Source organism: Vicugna pacos, unplaced genomic scaffold (genome assembly GCF_048564905.1).
Source record: "Vicugna pacos unplaced genomic scaffold, VicPac4 scaffold_21, whole genome shotgun sequence".
NCBI lineage: Eukaryota > Metazoa > Chordata > Mammalia > Artiodactyla > Camelidae > Vicugna > Vicugna pacos.
The window spans coordinates 22,213,358-22,233,371 of record NW_027328742.1 but is presented as its reverse complement, the minus strand read 5'-3'; the positions used below and the strand labels follow the sequence as shown (position 1 = coordinate 22,233,371).

The following is a 20,014-nucleotide window of genomic DNA, read 5'->3' as shown; positions in this document are numbered from 1 at the left end:
TTGTTTAAGAGTATTAATGGTACCATACAGTAGATTGTTAATATTTTTAAGTGAATTCATACAGTTTTTCTAACTTCTTATTCAACTTCTAACACAGGAAATATTGATAGATTTAACTCACATAAATAACAGCCTTTTGGAGTTCTCAGTAATTGTTAAGAGTGCATAGGGTTCTGTAGAACAAGAAGTTTGAGAGCCCCTGGAGAACGGGTGCTCAGGTGCTAGTCAGGTGCTTAGTGGTGTTAGACAGATGCCAAGATGTCTTCCGCAACTGTTCCCGGACTTGAAGTAATTGGCCACATGGAGATGGGTGGGCAGTGCCTCCACTCTACAAACCAGAAGCTGCTGAATGTGTCTGGAGTCTAGGCCATGGGCTATGCAGGGATTCCCGTTGTATCTGTTCTATCTAAGCCGGGATTCCTGTGCAGAGGCCTGGCCCTGAAGACCCGCTCTCCTTTGCTCCCTGCCAGGTACCTTCTGTGTGACTTGAACCCTCCAGAGGGCATCAGCCTCCGTAGGAACGTCTGCATCCACATTGCCTTCCTCCTGAAGACCCCCAGCTGAAGATGGAGGAGCCGGTACTGGTGCTATCCCCTTGGGGCCACCTCTACCACTGGCAGAGCCCTGACATCAACCAGGTCTGGATTCCCTGGTCGGATTCCTTTGACCTCCCAAGTCTCAACAGAAACATCCCTGACATTGAGTACGAGCAGTTCATTGCAGGTGAGGTGGTGGTCATTTAACTGGGGCCAGGTGGTCGTTGTTCTGGTTCCGATCTGAACATTGGGCCTTCTTACTTTGGGCTTGTCGGTCTGCTTAGGGGCCATGCTCATGTTTTCCACACTGCAGGTGAATTTGGTTTTTCCATAGTTTTTTCGGGAAATCAGTTTGAAGTGTATGAGCTCTATGTCCCCTCACCTCTGAAAACCCTGGCCTCCTGGTGAGATGGAGCGGTGACAAGGAGGCCACTGCCACAGAGGCCTTGTCCCAGAAGGACTCACTCCCTGTGCACTCAGGGCTGTTCTTACCTGTAGGAATACACGATGCGTGTGTAGCTTGGGCCACGTGCTGGAGAAGATATGTAACTGCCCATCCAGTATAATTTGGTCCTGCTCAAGCTACCCATTTTAAGTTTTGTAAGAAGGAAGAGTTCAAGATTTTCTTTGAATAAAGGTATTTAGAGCTTATCAATTTTTTTCAAATTAAATGTGATTGATTTACAACGTTTTGTTAGTTTCAGATATACAGCTGTTTTGTTAGTTTCAGGTATACAGCATAGTGATTCAGTTGTACATATACATACCCTATTCTTTTTCAGGTACTTTTCCATTATAGGTTGCAAGATACTGAATATTGTTCCCTGTGTTCTACAGTGAATCCTTGTCGTTTGTCTGTTTTACATATACTAATTTGTATCTGTTGATCCCAAACTCCTAAGTTTGGTTTATAAGTCTGTGAGTCTGTTTTTGTTTTATAAATAAGTTCATTTGTATCATTTTTTTAAAACTTCACATTTAAATGATATCATATGATACTTGTCTTTGTCTGACTTATTTTATTTAGTGAGATAATCTCCAGTTCCATCCAAGTTGCTGTAAATGGCCTTATTTCCTTCTTTGTTATGACTGAGTAATATTCTGTTATATCTAAATACCACATCTTTTTCCAGTCATCTGTCAGTGGACGTTTAGGTTGCTTCTATGTCTTGGCCATTGTAAACAGTGCTCCTGTGAACATTGGGGTGCAGGTATCTTTTGGAATTAAGGTTCCCTCTGGATATATGCCCAGGAGTGGGATTGCTGGATTAGGTGATAAGTTTTTTTGTTTTTTATCTTTTAAAGAATCTCCATACTGTTTTCCACAGTGGCTGCACCAAACTATATACCCACCAACAATAAAGGAGGGTTTCCTTTTCTCCACAGCCTCTCCAGCATTTATGGTTTGTGGATTTTTGAATGATGGCCATTCTGACTGGTGTGAGATGATAACATTGTAGTTTTGAGCTGCATTTCTCTGATAATTGAGTGATATTGAGCATTTTTTTATATGCCTATTGGCCATTTGTGTGTCTTCATTGGAGAATTGCTTGTTTAGGTGTTCTGCCCATTTTTGGATTTGGTTGTTAATTTTTTTCTTATTAAGTTGTATGAACTATTTATATAGTCTAGAAATTAAGCCATGGTCAGTCTCATCTTTTGCAAATATATTCTCCCATTACATAAGTTGTCTTTTTGTTTTACTTATGGTTTCTATTGCTGTGCAAAAGTTTATAAGTTTAATTAGATCTCATTTATTTATTTTGGCTTTTATTTCTGTTGCTTGGGTTGCTTAGATTGCCCTAGGAAAACATTGCTGTGATGTGTGTCAAGTAATGTTTTGCCTGTTTTCTTGTTAGAAGTTTATAGTGTCTTGTTTAATATTTAAGTCTTTAAGCCATTTTGAGTTTGTTTCTTTTTGGTATTTTTGTGACTCTATTGTATGCTTTTGATTTGTGGTTACCTTATTCTTCAAATATATCAACCCATTACTATATCTGTTTCCTTTAGACTGATAATCACGTAGGCTCCAACACATCCTAAGAGTAATGAAGAAAAAAAAGAAAGAAAAAGTCTATATTTTCTTGCTCCCCTCTCCCATTCCTACCTTTTTTTATTTTGATGTCCTTTTTCATATTTACATCTTTATGTTTATTCTCTTGTAACTTGTTATTGCATTTCCAACTATGGTTTTCCTGTTTCTATAGCGTCCTGCTTCCTTTCTGTTTAGAATAGAACATTTAATGTCTCTGTTAGGTTCAACATTGCTGAGTTATCTCACCTCCCCCCTCCCCTCTCCCCTCCAGGCCTCTGAATACTCAGTCCAGGAAAGCTAAACCATTCTAGCCTTCATCGGTTCTGGGAAAGCAATCTTCAGAGTGGGAAAAAACATTGAAAAATAATATTCTGTGACTTGCTTTCTACCCTTGCCCAGAGATGAGAAACATCTGAAGGTGGAGGAAAGAAGTTGGAGGTGGGGAACACATAGTCTTTTCTCCTTTTGCTTCTGAAGAAATGATTGCTTTTGTAATTAGTGATGATGCCCTTTAAATTGGTGAGATCGAGATTCCACAGCTTCAGCGCCTCTGAATAACCAGCTAGGAGAAAGCTCTCTAGGGCCCCTGCAGTTGGAAAGGCAGCCCCTCTGAGCACTTGTTGTTCTGTATACTTCCTGCCTTCACACGGGTTTGCTAGGCACCGTGCAGGACAATGCAGTTACCCAAGGTGGATGACGGGGAGACCCCTGCTGTGTGGTGAGCCACAGGAGCCCACACTTGAAGGACAAACTGTAGAGTAGTGGGGCGGTCATAGGAACAGAGGATGGTTGAGACACAGGATAGTGTCCTGGAGTCCAGCAGCCAAGGCTGGTGGGGCAGATGGGGCCCTGGGTTATGAGCAGTCAGTCCTTGAGGGATCTGAAGCAAAGATAGTAACCAAGAGACTTGATTCGTGTGGGGGTACAGCGCCCCTTGGAGGCTGCGGGGCAGCTCAGCGAGCCCAGGGAGAGCCGGCACTTCCCCAGAGCTGGGTTGACAGGTCACAACCAACTCATTGGGGACCGAGAGGCACTGAGTCATTTTTAAATTTTTGTCCCTCTTCCTGGAAAAGAAACTGCTGCCTGTTAAATAGCCTGTGTCGTTAGTGAGAATTAAAGACATGAAGCAAGATTGCCTCAAAAGTCATCCATTGTGTAGTTGTTAATAAGGGTCAAATGCAAACATGATTAGATGAAATGAAACATTCATCAGAGGATTTTAAAATCCTTTAAAATAAAAATTCTTGCTGCCTTTGTTCTTCATTTCAGGGTTCACTTGGTGATAATAATAGTAAACAAAGCAACAGCAAACCCTTACAGTACTCTGTCCTGCTGTTGCAGGAACGCTGTGTTCACGACAATTCAATGAGTTGGCACCACTATGACTTCCACTTTAAAGGTAAGGACATTCAATAATCACACGGCTAATACATGGCAGAGCTGGGACTTGAACCCAAGCTGTCTGGCCCCAGAGCCCCCTCTCAGCCCCTTCAGTGCAGCTCATCACTTGGCATGCCCGACACAGGCCAGCATTTAAGAGCAGCGTGCCCTTGGCCAAGGCTGCTTCCCTCTTGGTCTCTGATTCCTCATCTGTAGAATGGGGGTGTGGGCAGTGAACTCTGTGAGCTCAGTGGTCACTTCCTCCAGCTCTGCTATTCTACTGCTTTGAGTTAGTTTTGTAAGTATCCGAGCCCCTACATGGCCCACAAGTGGGCTGGCGCTTTGCTAGGCCCTGGGTTATGGAGAAAAGTAAGATCAGCCTGCTTCTCTGAGGAGCCTGTGTCCCTCCACAGGAAGCAGCTGCGAGGCCCAGGCTCCCTCGCTGGTGGTCGGGGGCTGGGCAGGAAAGTCTGATAAGAGAAGATGGAGACAGAGCCCCTCTGGGAATAGTGGTGGCCACACAGCTCTCAGGAGCGAGAGCCTCTGTCCAGGCTGCTGAGAGGGGGTCCTCATGAGGCCAGTAGCCCCCCCAACCTAAGCCCTCAGGACAAAGATCCAGCCATCCCTGCAGTGTCACCATAGAGCCAGACCATCCTCATCACTGTGCCTCTGTGTTCCTTTGTCCTGGGGCCTCTCTTCCCCCTACACCCAGAAGACTTTTCTCCCTCTCTTCTCTGAGTGTCCCCTCACTTCACCCGTGGTCACTGCTTCCTGGGTAACCATCTCTGGAGTTGACGCTTTGCCCCCTCACACACCTTGTATGATCAGGTGCCTGGATTGACCTTGTGCTCACTTTTCACCTTCAGATAATTGCTCCTCCTCTCTTGGGAGCAACTGAAAAACTCAGATCCTTTCCAAGCAGTGCCTGCCACCCTGGCCTCCCTGCTCATCTGCCTCAGTCAGGAGCACCTGGACCACCAGCTCTGTATTGCCTCACCTCCTACCAGCAAGACCTAAAAGTTCATTCTCCCTTCACCACCCAGTATGGTCATTTTAGGGTCTTCTTCTCCCTCAGCCTGAGCCAGCCAACCCCATTCACCCTACCCCCGGGCTCATACCCGGGCGTGTCTCCACCCCAGTTCCAGCCTCTCTCCTTTAAGTGCCCACCTCTAGCCGTCCGGCTGCTTCTCCACCAGCCTCCCGGGCCCTCCTTCACCCTCACTGGGACATCATGCACTGACTCCTCTGCTTTCCTGCCTGTCCACGTTCCTCTTACTTCCACTTCCCCACCTTCCATCTCTGCATCCAAAGTCAGCACTCTCTTTATGACAAACAAAACCCCCTTGACCCTTGATCTTTCCAGTTCCTCACCAGGACGACTTCCGTCTCAGTTCACCCAGCTCCATTTGTTCTGAGCCTGCAGGCAGCAGGCTCTCCCAGCACAGATTTCTAAGACTACAAATCAATGCCTACCATGTTGCCACTGCCAGGCAATCCTCCAGGATTTCTCTAGTGAGCACATTTCCCCACTTATCACTCAGTGGTGTCAATATTCTCTGCTCTCTGCACACCTCAAAGCTTCCCTCTGTCTCTTCCCTGACTCCCAGCAGATGGCCTTGCCTCCTGCTTCAGAGAGAATGACATGTTACTGGAAAGGATCTCGCTCACCTGCAGCAAATGTGCTCACCTCACCTTTTATCTGTCTCTCTCCCACCTGGACTCTAGCTGTAGTTGTTCTTAATTCAGTGAGTTTAGTTGGCATATATATACACAGTTAAAAGCATAGCACACTATAGGCTACCTTCTAGGGCTTACTTTTTCAATTTAACATAGAGTGTATGATGCATCCACTTCGTTGCATGTACCTGCAGTTCATTTGTTTTAACTGATCTTAAATACTGTGTGTGTGAAAATAACACAAGAGAAGGGTAAGCCAGGATTCAGGATGCTGGTTACTTCCTGTGAGAAGAGGCCAAGGGCAGGATAAGGAAAGAGGACACAGTATGTCACTGTCAATATTCCTGTTATGATGCTGGGTGATAAGTTCATAACTGTGTCTTATAATATTAATTTTAATACGTAAATACCTCTGACAGGCACCTATGATGAGAATGTGTCATGAACCAAGACATACAATGGGTAAAATTACATCATTATTGTTATGTAATCTTGTTATATTATATATTAATGATAATCTTACATTATCTGTTATGGGTTATATATTATATAGATGCATGAATTATATATTATGTATATAAACACCTGTACATGTATTATATACAATCTGCTAATAAATAAACAGAGTATAATATGCTAGTATATCTTCTATTATGTGTTATTTAATAAATAATAACATACTATATCCTGTTATATGACATGGCACATAATCTTTAATAAAATAAGAAATCTGTCAATTATATTGGTAATCAGTAAAATTTAAAAAAAAAGCCCGCAATTTTTAACGCCGACACCGCTCCAGCAGTCACTGTCTTTTCTCTTCCCTTTTATGGTCGAGGTCCTCACAGTGCTGTCCGTTCCCCCTTTCATCTCCTTATCCTGAACCTTCCTCCTCCTCCCTTCCCATGCTGCCTTCTGCCCCGGGATCCCTCTAGTCACCAGCGGCCTCTGGGGCACTGATTTGCGGGCATGGTCTCAGGCCCCAGCTCACCTGCCTGTCTGCCAACTCTGCCACCGCTGTTAGGGGCGGGGTGGGGGCAGAGTGCTCCTCTTATCCTGGAAGAGAACACAGCACAGACTCAGTGACCAGCAGCAGGTGTGACCAGGACCTGCGGGACTGGGGGGAGAGCCAGACTGTCTGCATCCAGACCAGGGGCACTTGGAGTGTGAAGAAACCCAGTCCTCACTGCCCCTGAAGTGAGGAAAACACCCTCAGGTGTGTTAAAGTGCTTATGACCTAGGTCTGTTGGCTGGAAAGGACAAACGGGCCCCTAAGTGGAGGGTAGTTGATGTTCCAGGCCCCACGAAAGCCCTAAGGGCTGGCGGGGGAACCAGGCTGGACGCTCCACTGGACCCAGTGCCCCCTTGGGGGTGGGGCCTTCGGGAACAAGCAGAAAGCCCCCGGTCTCTCTGGGGAAGGGGGCAGCGTGGGAGCATCCCTGCAGTGAGTCAAGTGAAGTCAGGGCCTGTGGGATCCGCTTTCATGGCCACATCGAGCCTCAGCAGAAGCCACAGCAGGAGTGGATTTCTGTCTCTCCAGCTGTCATCTTCGTGTCTGAGTGCCAGGCTTCAGACCCGATTCCCTGGGGCGCTAGGACAGTTATACACAGAGGTGGCTCGGGGAGGCCTCAAGAGGGCGGTACTGGCCTTCCTGCCGACACGATTACACGAAGATCAAACAATCCATCGATCGGAAGAAAATAAGAACCATGGTCACATCTGGACCCCAAGCTTAGACGTGGTGCATGGGTGACATTTATCGACAATCCAGCGAGGTTCTGGCCAGAATTAGAGGCCAGGGCAGCAAGCCGGGAGTGACACTGAGGAGCATCATTGTGCAGAGGCTGGACTGGGGGTCTGCAGGCTCCTCCCAGGAGAAGCCTTTGTGTTTGGGTGGTGGCTAACATGCCTCCTTCATGTCACCAGCAAGTGATGCCACCTGCGGAAAATCAGCTGTATTCCTGAGATGGGTCAGCCCTGGGTGATGTGATAAAGGCTCCTACAAGAGGGGGCGCCAGATGGACAATGAACCAACCAACAAGCTGAGGAGATTCCCACCTGTGTTTATCGTGCTTTCATAGCCAAGCATGAGGAGAGAGTTGAATGGCTCACCATGAATATTTTAACAACTTGAGAGGGTTCCATGTCTCACTGCATTTACGTGTCACCTTGAGGAATTCAGGCAGTGTTTAGACCCAGGGGAGGCTAACGGCCTCTCGGTTCCTCATCAACCTGGCAAACCCACCAGCCCTCTATGGCCAGACCTTGGCAAGTGCCTTCCCTTGTTATAACAAAACCCTTCCCATGCACGCCTGTGGTAAGTTTTTTTTTAATTAATGGGAATGAGGATACCTTAAAGCCTCCTCAGATCTTTCCTTAGGGCTTCTCACCTTAGACCCTGGCAAGGTGGCCCGCTGCCCTGGGTCCAGCACTGCAGAGGGTCCCCCTGGCCCTGACACATCCTCTGGCCACGCCCTCCATCGTGTGGAGTCAACAGGGCCAAGGGGACATGGTCATTGGCTCCATCCCATGCTCTAGAAAACCAGGACCCCGAATGCCCTGCCTCAGCAGCCCCTGACCCATTTCTAGTGCCTGCACCGTCTCTCCCCGGAGTTCAGATTCCCAGGATTCACAGAGAGGCCAAAGGGCAACTGTTTGCATGGAGGGTATGAGCAGAGCCCGGACGTGAAATCTGACTGTCCCCCTGTGCACATCCAAGGCCCCTTGTGGCAAGGGATGGACCCAGCATTGGGAAGAAATGGGTCAGGCTAGTGATCAGAGACTGAGAATCAGCTCTCCCCAGACGCTCACTTTCTTTGCAGGACTCCCTGAGTCTGGGAATTTTAATTTTGAACCTGGCCTTCCCCCTTATAATGAATGTATATTTGTAAAGGCAGGACCTTAGAACCTCCTGCAATTAAAATGTTTATATATATAGGATGTGAGCTCCCAGGTATGCTCTGGCCCTGCACTTCCAAAGGTCCAGAGCAGTTATGTTGGCTCTACTGAGACTGTAAGTGGCAAAGACCGTCTCCAGAGAGGAGGGGCTCCTGCTTCACGCTCCGAAGTCAGGTTCTTCTGAGTGGATAAAACGATGGACACTGAGACCCTCAATTGTAAATTGATTTAGAATAACGCCAAAGGTGTGTATGACGTGTGTGTGCGCACATACGCACCTGGGGAATTGTGTGGTACATGACTGTGAGTGTGTGTGTGGCTGTGCACGCGTGCACCTGGTGATGTATGTGGTAGTGAGTATGCTATGTGTGTGCGCCTGAGGACGTGTGTGGTTGTGTGTATGGTAGGTGTGTGTGTGGTACATGAGTCCATGTACGTGTGTGTTTAGGGAAGAATGTGGAGCAGAGTCAGTGTGTCTGCACGTGTGTTTGTGTGTACGTGCATGCATTAGTTTTAACAGTAGAAGATGTCCCTGAGAATTCTGAAGTAGTAAAATTTGTATGATGTCTTTCGCTGTATAATTCAAAATAAAAAAAAATCTTCAGTCACCAGAAATTTATTCCCCTCCGATTCTGATTTTTTTTTTCCATATTGATATGTCTTCATTTTACTGATGAGGAAAGTTAGCTTAGAGATGCTAACTGACTCAACCAAGGTCATGGAGCTCGCGCTCCCAGGGCCAGGACGCAGTCCAAGCCACGCTGCTCCAGAGGCCTGCTCACGATCACACGTGGCCTCTTGGCGGGAGAACAGATTCTGATGGGCTGTGGCCAGCGTGCAGGCTGCCCAAGCCGGGGACTCGGGAAGCCGGGCGGAGAGTACCAGACAGCAGACAAGAGTGACGCCCTGCTCAGAAATCAGATAGGTTCCTAGGTCTTGGATGAGTAAGGAGGCTTACTGCTCATCCTTGATCCCATTGCTGGTGGCCAAAACGGACCAAGGCCCATGAGAGCACTTCTGGGAGCTGCCTGCCAAAACTTGGGAAAGGACTGCTCAGGACTGGCTCTGCAGTAGGAGCAGAGGAAGGAAATGTCGCCTCTTGGTGGACATTCTTGATGATGGCAGTAGGAGGCCTAGCAGCCTTGTTATGGGGGTGGCAGGACAGGGTCCTAGTGGATGATCGTTTTCACCTCTCTTAAAAATCATTGCTTCATATATTATATGCATTAGTGGTTTATTTTAGGATGATAAATATGGTCTCTGTTACTCCATATTAGCTGGATTGATTAATTTTTTTATTGATAATTTTCTCTTCAATGATTTGGAAGCTATATTGCCTTTTAATGAAAATTCTCTCTAAATTTTTATAAATCATCTCTAAGTTCATAACTTTATATGTAATTGGACCAGTATTCCTATACCACTATCAAAAATGAAATAATCTATTAGATCCTGATCCTCAATAATGATAAATTTAGCATATTTTACCTCTCTGCTGTTCCAGATTGTGTGTGTGTGTGTGTGTGTGTGTGTATGTGTCCTCCGGTTACTACTTTTTAGACAGTTGCTTTCAGTTTGTTATATTAACAATGAAAATATAGGTATAAACTTCTTGGATTTCATTGCTCACTACCACTATTTAATACCATGTCTTTCCCACTTTTGAGTTATTTACTTAACGGGATTTTCAAATCACCTGGACACATGATTGGCTAAGTTTTTTCGAGCAGTGGAGTTGGAACACTTTCATGTCTATATGCAGCTTTATGTTCTCCTCCTCAACAACTCTGAGCTTGTTGTTGATGGCCCAAGCCTTGTTTTAAAATATGACATTTTTTTATCACCAAAAAAAAAAAAGGTTTCTTGATTTAAAGTGCTGTCTTTTTATGACTGGCTAGTCTTGTCTGGTGGATAGAGATTTCCTTAACCTTCCTCCTTCTTTTCGCCATAACTCGGATTCATTGAGATGCATGTTTTTACCATTTCTCAGATGGGATTCCGCTTTGACCTTCACTTTAAACCATCACCCCACTCTTTTTCTCCATGCTTATTCCTGAAAAAGTGAGCTCTCTATTGGATTAAAAATGGTTCCCTTCAGAGATGTGTGGCTCCCTGTCCAAAGGTCCAAATGAAGAGAAAAGGAAAGATTCCTGTTTCTGGTGGTTTCATTTGTCAGCTTAGAGATCTAGTTACCCGTGTGGCTGCGGTGGAATCTGCAATATCTTGGCTCAGAGTTTCCTTTTTCTGGCTTACAAGGGAAGCCGCATTAGCTGGGGTCATGGCGCTGTGGCCGTTGTCAGGATCCCGGTACTGAGGCAGCCCCTCTCCACCCTTATTTTGATCTTGCAAACTGGGTCCCAGCTATGCGAACCCTGAACATGGTGGCCAGGGTTGCCCCCCACGTGACGTGTCTTCAGTTCCTCGGCATCCCTCACGGCTATCAGCTAGCTCCAGTAAGGGTACGAGCTGGCTTCCAATGTGGTCCTTCCTCCTTCTTCTCCAGGCAGGCCCTGCTTTCCCACTAGTTGTCCCTATACCTTCTCTCCTGCGCTACATAAGCTGAAGGAATTCCTCAGCGTTTCCAGCAGGTAGATGGCGCTCTTCCATGTTTGGACCCCTTCAGTGCTTGCAGTGGAAATTTAGGAGGTGGAAAGGAAGAGCTTGGGGGTTCTCCGTAACTAGTATCCAGTTACTATCCAGTAAATTCAACTGTTGTTTGAGAATATTCTTGAAAAAAACAGAAAGTTTCTAAAATCAATACTTGAATTTGCCATACACTGACAACTACTTACATAGCATTCATGTTGTATTAGATACCGTGAGTAAACTAGAGATGATTTAAAGTACACAGGAGAACACAGCAAAAGAGAATATGACAATGAATGTACATCTGTATTCATGTATAACTGAAAAATTGTGCTCTAAGCTGGAATTTGATGTAACATTGTTAAATGACTATAACTCAATAAAAAATGTTTGTATATATATATATAAAGTACATGGGAGTGTGCACATAAATTCCATGCAAGTCCTATGCCATTTTATACAAGAGGCGTCAGCATCCATGGATGTTGACGTCAGGGGGGGAGTCCTGGAACCAGTGCCCCATGGTTACCAAGGGATGACTGGAATTCCAGGCTCCTTATCCCAGCCTGTCAGGTCCCCACGTGGTCTGAATCCTACCTGTACCACACTTCCCTTGTCACTCTACTCCAGCCCTGGCAGACTGCCCTCTGATTCTTCAACAGGCCACACTCACTGTGCTTCATGTCTGGCCGCTAGAAATACCCATTACTTTCTGAGCATGGCTCTGCTTCCACAAAACAGGCTGCATTGTCACTAGAGAAGACAGTGTGGAATTTCCTTTAAAAACTGAAAATAGACTTAACTCATGATCCAGCCTTCTCACTCCTGGACATATGTCAGAAGAAAACTCTAATTCAAAAAGCCATATGCACCTCAATGCTCACAGCAGCACTATTTATAATAGCCAGGACATGGCAACAACGCAAGTAACCATCGACAGTTGACTGGATAAAGATGTAGTAGTATATTTATACAAAGGAATACAACCCAGCCATTAAAGAGAACAAAATAATGCCATTTGCAGCAACATGGATGAAGGTAGAGATAGTCATTCTAAGTGAAGTAAGCCAGAAAAAGAGAAAAATGCCATATGATATCACTTATATGTGGGATCTAGAAAAAGACACAAATGAACTTAAATACAAAAGAGAAACAGACCCACAGATATAGAGAAGCAAACTTACGGTTACTAGGGAGAGAAGGGGATGGGAAGGGAACAATATGGGAATTGGAAAAGTGTCCCTCTTGGGGAGTTATGAAAATGTTAGCTTTCTTGATTGTGGTGATGGTTTCCTGGGTGTAGACATCTATCAAATTCATCAAATAGTACATGTGAAATATGTGTAATTTACTATAAAGGAATCATACCACTATAAAGGTGACTGTAAAAAAAAAAAAGTTTGGCGGCATTGTATACTACGATTTTATGTGTCTTTAGTTAGTGGGTCTTCAAGATTCTGGTCTGCCATATTCTCTGAACCAGAAGTGCCCACCTTCCCTTTTCTTTGATAAACTGTCAGTGGGTGGCATTTATTCCCGTGGCTTTAACTTCTCTCTGTCCACTGATTAACTGTCAAATCTTTTCCAGCAAGGGCATTTCATTTCAGTCCAAGAAATATACTTATAATTGACAAGTAGACATTCCTACTTCATTAGCCCATAAACATCTCAAACTCTGTGTGTTTGAATTTATACTCGCTCAGAACTAGGTTTACTTCTTCAAACAATGGCATCACTATCCCATCTGTTTTCCGTGACATACATCTGGGAGTTTTCCTTTACTTTTCTACTCCCTCGCCCCCGTCAGTACTACAATTCTATTCTTTAATGTCCCCCAACTAAGTCCCTGCTTCTTGCTTCCCAGTGCATTAATTCCCACCCCTTGCTAGTCTCCCCAGTGCTGTTCTTTAGAGTGAACAACCCACTTTGCTCACTTTTAATATGACTAATCTGTGTCACTCTCCTCCTTAAAACCCCAAAGAATTCCCCGCTGCGTGTGTGAGGAAGTCCACGCTCCTTGATTTAACGTCACACCTTCTCATCACCTCGTTGCTGCTTTTTTTCAGCCTCAGCTTCCGTTAGTTCCCCACAGCCTCTAGCCTCACTGACCTTCCTTCCCTAAGTGCAAAGTGCGCTTAGACATGACCAGGGGTCTGCACGAGACACAGAAGCTGCCGAGAATCCCGTCCCCACCACGCACTCTCCTGGTCTAGAGATTTGCTGGAATCCTTCAGATGTCAGTGCAGAAAGCATTTCCTCTCTGACACCTCCCCTACCTTCTAGAACCCTGCCCCAGTCAGTGCAAGAGTCCCTCTGAACATGCAATATATATGAAGCCAAGTGAGTCTTAACACATTGTTTTGAAAACCTATTTAAATTTGTCTCTTCCACGACACACTGTGATCTCCTTGAGGGATGGGGGGCTGTGTGGTATTTGTCTAGACAGCTAATGTCTGGCACAGACCCCGGGCCATCGGAAACAGTCTGCTGACTCATCAAAAAGAATTGTCGTCTTTGCGACGTAAGAAGGACTACATGAACTCTGATCTTACACCATCCGGCAAGGGTCAAAATAATTTCACATAGAACTACACAGGCAAGATATGTGTATTCTTTTCCTCTTTTTGAGCCCGAGATCATAGGCATCCTGGAACGTGTCACTCTAAGCTGTCTGTCCCCTAGGCTGTCATGTCCAACTTCAACATATTTTTCAGAAGTTGTAAGGATATGTGTACATCACCCAGTCTTAGAGCAAATGGCGCTTCAGCCTGACCCAGTTTAATGTCCATATGGAAATCAGAAATCTCCCAAACTGAAGCCTGAGGAAATATTTCCCGTCTCTCCTTCCAGTCTGTCTGCCATCTGCATCCCACATCCCCACTGCTCATCTGCGTCAGGCCACCTTCCATCTAGAAACATTTTCGGTGGGACACTTGGATGAAAACTAATTGCAGCAGTCATGAAAATGTTCCCATGAACGTAGGCTCTGCACAACAAGGATGCTTTGACCGGAGGCCTCAGCCATGGCCTGCAGGGTCTTTTCACGTTTTCTGCCTGGCTTCAATGCAGACATTGTGTAGAAAATGAAGCCTGCAGTTAAAGTCATAGAAGGCCCAAGAAATCCAGAAAAATAGAGTGAGAGTCAACTCCTTGGGAATATATTTGAAAACCATCCACTAATAGGAAGAAGAGCTTTAAGAGATTCATTTCAGAGCAGATGATGTCCAACTGCAGGTGGGTCAGTTTTGTCATTGTTGCCCACTAGTTGGCTTTCTGCTGCTTCTAACATTCCGCTGTTTAGAGAAGTGGCCTCAGTCGGCCCTCAGAGCAGAAAGGTGAGCTGGGTCTGGAGACAGCCAAGCTCCTCTGCTGTGTAGTGAACCGCTGAGAAGGAAGGGTTGGCCCAGGGCTTCCTCTGACTCTCTCCCTCAGTTATAAACTCTCTGAAGGGATAATGGAGTAAAAAATTCTTAATTCAGTATGGTATTGTCAAAGTATAAAAATAGTTGTCTTTGGAGGGGAGGGTATAGTTCAAGGGGTAGTATATGTGCTGGGTTCAATTCCCAGAACCTCAACGTAAAAAAATAATAAGAAAAATTCTTTTTTAAGAAAAGAAAAAGAACAAAGAAGAAAAGAGATCTCAAACAATCCAACCTTAAAAGGAAAAAAACATTTTATGCATAGTAATCAGATCGGTCTTTTGCTAGATTAGGAGTTTGGGATTAACAGGTACACACTACTATGAATAAAATAAATAACCAACTCCCAGGTCCTTAATAACCTAGTTCAACCTGAATCCTTTCTCTTTTTTCCCCTAAGCAACCCGTGGAAACCTCTGAAATTCTCAACTTATAAAAGAATTCATTTAAAGGTGGTTTGAAAGTTACTGCTTAAAACATTTATTTGTGATTCCATGAATATAGGTCTAGTAAGAAAGACAGACAATAAACCAGTAAGCAAATAAATATATTACTTACTGCCAAGTACTAATAATTGCCACAAAGAAACATAAAACATATTAGGAGAGAAAATGATTGAATAGGAAATATGTGCATGCTATTTAAATAATGTGGTCAGATAAGTCCTCTCTGATGGTAAAATAATTTGAACAAAGTCCTGAGTGAAGCAAAAGAATAAGCCACGTAGGTAACAGACAAGAAAAGCCTCCCAGGCCGGGAGAAGTGTAAGTACGAGACTTGGAGTTACAAACACAGCTGTCCTGGTGGGGACCATCGGGGCGGTGAAGATGGGCTGGAGCAGAACGGTGAGAGCTGAGGCTGCAGAGATGGGTGAGGGCCCGGATCACACGGGGCCTTGGTAGGGACTCTGGATATCCTTCTGAATATAATGGAAAATCACGACAGTATTTTGCAAAGCGGAAAGACATGATCTGATTCATACTTTAATAAGAACGCTGTGGGTAACATATAGGGACTAAACAACGGAAGCAGGGCAAGGTAAGCTGATGGAAAGCCAGTGGGAAGAGTGCTGCTGACCTGGAGAGAGACAACGAGGTTGAGCTGGGATGATGGCGGGAGACGGGCTGAAAGGGGGACACGATTTAACAGTAACGGTCACAGGCCTTAGTGCTTGAGTTGGACACAGACACAGAGTGGTACAGGGTGATGGGTATGTGATATTTGGGGATGAGCCACAGTTTTTGTGCAGAGACCTGACAGGAGAATAAAGTGGGGACGTTGACGTCGGTAAGAAAGGTTGGTGGGTTTTAAATTCCCCCTAGAGTCGCGTCTCTGTTTCTCTGTACATGACGTCAGCAGAGCAGGGTGGGTGTTCCTACTTCTGCAGAGAATTGCGTGTCCTCCTCATCGACTAATTCGAGAGGCCGACCTGCCCATCCAATTGCAACATCTTGAATCTGCTTCTTTCTATCCAGGAGGAGATTTCCAACTAAGATGCCAATCAAAAATCCCCGTGTCCAGATTTAGAGATGTGTGCCTTTGGGAGGATCTCAGAGATGCCTCCACAGAGGCTCGGTGTGCTCTCTCTCCCTCAGAGAACACAGTTCCCTTCAGTCCGCTGGGTCTCAGCAGAGAAGATTTCACACATATCCCCTCTCAGGCCCTGGGGACCAACCTCCTGCTTGGCCGAGCTCTGAAAATGAGCACGAGTTCCGGGCAAAGGGCCTTCTCCAGGGGGCCATCTGGCAGATTACATGAGGACAGTGTACAAAAGGGTGGGAGGGTTGATGGTATAAATGCACTTTAATTTTTGCTCTGAAACTGATTCTGTCCTTCCGTTTTGTTAAGCAAGTGTTCTTAGGCCAGGCATGATTCTCCTTTTTTCTTTATATTTGATCATCCAAGAGGTTTAGATAGGGGATTTGTTTTAGGGTAAGAATCTTTAAAAAAAAAAAACCTTGCAAATAGCGTCTTGTTAGGCATTTTGACAAGTGAATTCTCCAGGCAGTATTGAACCCCCTTGTTCCTCCAGGGGGTCTCCAAAGGTATACATGTTCCAAATCTGACCCAAAACCAATGAGACTTTTCTTTTTTTTTAAGAACTTCACCATGGACAAAAGATGTCACTAAAGAAGGTGAGAAAAGAGCAGGTCCCCATAATCCAGAGTCCCTCCCAAAGAGCCCACAGAAGTAAAGAGGAGATGAACGAGAGAAACGTTTTATTTATACACACGCAGGAGCCAACCAGAAAAGTACCTACCATGTTAAATGGTGAAAGTTAAAGGCTTTTTTATCAACCTAACTTAATAGGGAAAAGGGAAAGGAGAGAATTGGCTTCCATGACAGGTTTTCTTCTGCATCTTTTGAATCTCAGTTATCTTCAGCTTAAAGAGGTTTTGTATTAACCGTGGGTTCCATCTGACTTTCCATTCCTCGAACTTTGTTCTTCTTTTTCAAGATTCACTCATGTATTCTGACCCCCTGGATTTTCCACGTGAATTTTAGATTGATTGTCAATTCCTGCAAAATACCACCTGGGATTTGGGTAGGCATTCTTTGAATCCTTAGATCTATTCATGGACCTTTGTCATCTTAGTAGAATGAAGCCTTCTGCTCCATGAATATGGGATTATTCTCTTTGAATTTAGGTCTTAATTTCTCTCAACAGACTCTCTCATCTATTGTAGTCTTCAGTGTCCAAGTCGGGTACTTCTTGCTCACCTGTATTGGATGCTGATTCAGAAGAGACACGACCTCCTAGAGAACCTCTGCTTCCACTGAGCTGAAATGGAACTGAGTCCTGAGAAGACTTTAAATTCTTTTAAAAATAGGATTAATGTACTTTAATTACTCCATAGATGAGTAATGAATAGGTCACATTAACATAGGATTTTAATCCTTTTAGAATTAGTAGAGTAATACAGACACAGTATAAAAAATTGAAATATTGCCTAAAAGAGAACAGCTTTGTAATTTCGACCCTCAGAAGTGACTGTCATGAATGATTTGGTGCTTATGTCCCAGTCTCTGTGTCTCTCAGTATGTCTCTCTCCATCTCTTTCCCTCACACACTCGCAATTAGATCAATTTCCATCTATGCTGATTTCACACATATGTGGTCGTGCAGATGGGACCCTGGGTGCAGACGGTGGGCCTGCATACCTCCACCCTGAGGCCTCCCTTGATGTTGGGTTGAGACCAGGCACCCACTTTTCCAACTGCACAGCATTCATTCATCCACATGAACCAGAACGTGTGGACCCCATCCCCTCTCCATCAACATTAGTGTTGCTTTAATTCCGACTGTTTCAACCAATGCTGTGATGAACACTCTTGGAAAGACATCTTTGAATAGGTGTTTAATGGTTTTAGTGGGATGAACTGTACGGATCAGAACTTCTGGGGAAGAGATGCATCTGTGGCCCTTTGATGCGTCCTGCACACTGTTCTCCTGAAGAGGAGCGTCCATTCACTCTTCCCTCCAGGGGATCTGCTGGAGCCTCTGCCTGCTTACATTGTCACCAGGGCTGGTTGTCACCTGACTAACGACCCGCCAGTGTGATGGTGACCGGTGCTGTCTCTGCAGTGTTTCCCTCCACCTGTGTTCTCACCTGAGAGGTCAAGCATCTCTAACACACACTGGCCACCTGCATTACCTCTCATTGGAACTGCCCATGTCTGTTCTGTTTCTGTTTAGAACACTGGGTTTTGAAAGATTTTTGGAATACAGGGATGGGAAACCTTTCTCCAACCATGGGTTATGAATAATGCTTTTTCCAGGTTGTGGTTTCTCTTTCAAGCAATTTTTATGGGATTTTCTAATTTTTTTGATTTGTTTGGTTTTGTTTTTGCCACAGGAAGAGCTAAGCATCTCCCTTGTGTCTTCTGGCTGTGGTGTCACGGGGGAAGAATAGTGTCTACCCTGAGATTATGCACAGAGTTACTAAAAGGGCTTCATTTTGTACATCACATCTTTAATCCCCCTGGATATCCCCTTAAAATAATAAAAATGCTGTTTCAAGTGAAAAAAAAAATCACGAGCCCCAGGTGAATACATGTGGGTAGGCACAAAAACCCAACTTTCATAAAGTTTCATTGAAATGGAACACCCAGGAGAGGTAAAGGCACGCAGACAGAAAGAGGACTTGGGGTTGTCAGGGGCTGGGTGAGGAGGGAGGGGAGTGCGCTCTCTGGATCCATGGTTTCACTTTGAGGAAATAATAGTGTGAAACTAGATGGTAGTGATGGTCGCGCAACATTGTGAATGCCCCTAATTCTCCTGAATTGCACAATTTAAAAGGGGAAAAATCTACATTTTATTACATGAAACTCTAAAAAGAAAAATAAAAGATGCCATAAATGATGTGAAACAAACAAAGGAAACTAAAGAAAACCAAACAAAAACATCTCCAGCGGAAGGGACGTCAAGCTTGCGGGGGGATACTGACGGTGGGATTTTGGAGAAAATTTTGGAGAAGAAAGTGTGGGTGGGTGCAGAGGGGGCTCTGCCCAGGTGGTGGTGATGCCTGAACTGGTTCTCCGTTGCCCAGCAGTCCAGCTGCAGATGCAGGTTCAGGAGGAGCTACAGGAGCGGCAGGAGGGAGCTCGGGGTCTCCTGCTGGATCCAGATCGTCCAATTTTTGGTCTCTGACATCTTTCCCTGACCCTGACTCCTCTGTAACTATTGGATGTGGAGTTTTAAGTCTTGTGGAAGAGCTTATGCTGTGAGAGAGGAAAAATTTATCCACCTGCCTCCTTTTCCATGTGCCTCTTGAAAGACAGAAAACTTCCCAGAGCTTTCCAGACAGCTCCCACCCAGAAAGTGCCCACAGGATGTGTTTTGTGACTGAATTTTTCCAGACAGGTGGTCTGAGACCATTCTTTGCTCTGGTCCCAAAAGTAGCCTCTGGGGACACCTCCCTGTGTGGCCCAGCCCTCACCCCTCCCTCACCTACACACAGGCACAAGTCCTGCCTTTCTGACCTTCAGGATCTGCTTCGGGGGCTCCTGGTCTTCCACCTGATTTGCAGCGAGGTGGGCACGGTGCTCCAGGTTAGAGCTGGTTGTGCTGAGCTACCCGTCAGCCCCGGGCAGGTCCCTGGGAGAGCCCTGGGAGATATCTGGGTCGGAGGCCTGCCCCACTGATTTCTGGGCCATTTTAGTGGGGACCCCTCATTATCCACACCCACCTGGAGCCTGCACTGGCCCTTAGAAGAGTAGCACACCAGCCTTTCACTTGGGGAGGGGCCGTTGGTGTTCTTATTAATTAGCTTCTGTTCAGTATGTGGTATCTGGCTCTGCAATGACAGTGACCAGCAGCTGAACCGGCCTGGAAATCTCAGAGCCCTGCTCGGCCAGGAACACTCCTGATTCTGTCCACTCGACCCTCTGCTGCCAGATCAGACTGGGACCTTGTTCAGCTCAGACACCCGGGAGGGAAAATCATACCCGGATTGCATTGGCTGCACCTCGGTCAGCAGGAC

General features: G+C 45.4%; 2 long non-coding RNA genes across 2 annotated transcripts in view; both read left to right on the top strand.

Annotated features, from left to right (window-relative positions):
• LOC140694290 (uncharacterized) overlaps positions 1–20,014 on the top strand; it is a 354,763-nt gene that overhangs the window by 269,529 nt on the left and 65,220 nt on the right. The gene's annotated exons all lie outside the window — the stretch shown is intronic.
• Positions 471–5,087, top strand: LOC116277645 (uncharacterized). The gene is made up of 4 exons (XR_012070024.1): positions 471–723; positions 2,843–3,009; positions 3,841–3,970; positions 4,818–5,087. It is a non-coding gene; the product is annotated as an uncharacterized lncRNA (long non-coding RNA).